At 44.6% G+C, this 943-nt stretch overlaps 1 non-coding gene across 1 annotated transcript; it reads right to left on the reverse strand.

Annotated features, from left to right (window-relative positions):
* Positions 1-576: 576 nt before the first annotated feature.
* On the reverse strand, positions 577-649 carry TRNAW-CCA (transfer RNA tryptophan (anticodon CCA)). The gene has a single exon. It is a non-coding gene; the product is annotated as a tRNA-Trp (tRNA).
* Between the last annotated feature and the right edge of the window lie 294 nt (positions 650-943).

Consider the following 943-nt stretch of genomic DNA (forward strand, 5'->3'; position numbering starts at 1 on the left):
AAAGTGAAAGAAAGGGAAAAGTGAAAGTGAAGTCGTTCAGTCGTGTCCAACTCTTTGCGACCCCATGGACTGTAGCCTACCAGGCTCTTCCGTCCATGGAATTTTCCAGGCAAGAGTACTGGAGTGGGTTGCCATTTCCTTCTCCAGGGGATCTTCCCGACCCAGGTATGGAACCCAGGTCTCCTGCGTTGAGAGGCAGATGCTTTACTGTCTGAGCCACAGGGAAGCCCAAACTATTTTTTAATTCAAATTAAAAACCTACACTAGCTTTTAAATGCTCCGGACAATGTAGCAGATTTTTCGTTGTTTAAGAAATGCTGTTTTGAGTCCTCTGAAAGAGGTGCAGTCTCCACCTGGTTTATTTTCTGTGCAAATTTATGTATTGACATACCATATCCAAGCATTCTAAAATCAAATGCTCACAAGTATTTGACAATATCTAATAGCTACTAGTGAAGTTGCTTAGTCGTGTCCGACTCTGCGACCCTGTGGACTGTAGCCCGCCAGGCTCCTGTGTCCATGGGATTCTCTAGGCAAGAATACTGGAGTGGGTTACCATTTCCTTCTCCAGGGGATCTTCCTGACCCAGGGATTGAACCTGGGTCTCCCGCATTGGAGGCAGACGCTTTAACCTCTGAGCCACCAGGGAAGCCCAATAGCTACTAAATCAAGCCCAAATCTTCTCCAGATTTATTTCATCCTTTGGTGTTGCCTTCAGCAGAGAACTACTTAACAACAGCAGCTGCTGCCCATCCAAGTTCACATTCATGGACACAGAGATGGTAGGCTTTTCCACTTTAGTGTGTGAACTGCTTTTCCAGGTTTAGGGAGAGCTTGGTTACATAGCATCTCCTAGGTCTTAAAAAAAAAAAAAATCAATGTCCATTTTATGTATTGGGTCTTGGGGGACCTAATTAAAATATGCACATAAGTCTTTCAGGAG

Source organism: Capricornis sumatraensis, chromosome 9, assembly GCF_032405125.1.
Source record: "Capricornis sumatraensis isolate serow.1 chromosome 9, serow.2, whole genome shotgun sequence".
NCBI lineage: Eukaryota > Metazoa > Chordata > Mammalia > Artiodactyla > Bovidae > Capricornis > Capricornis sumatraensis.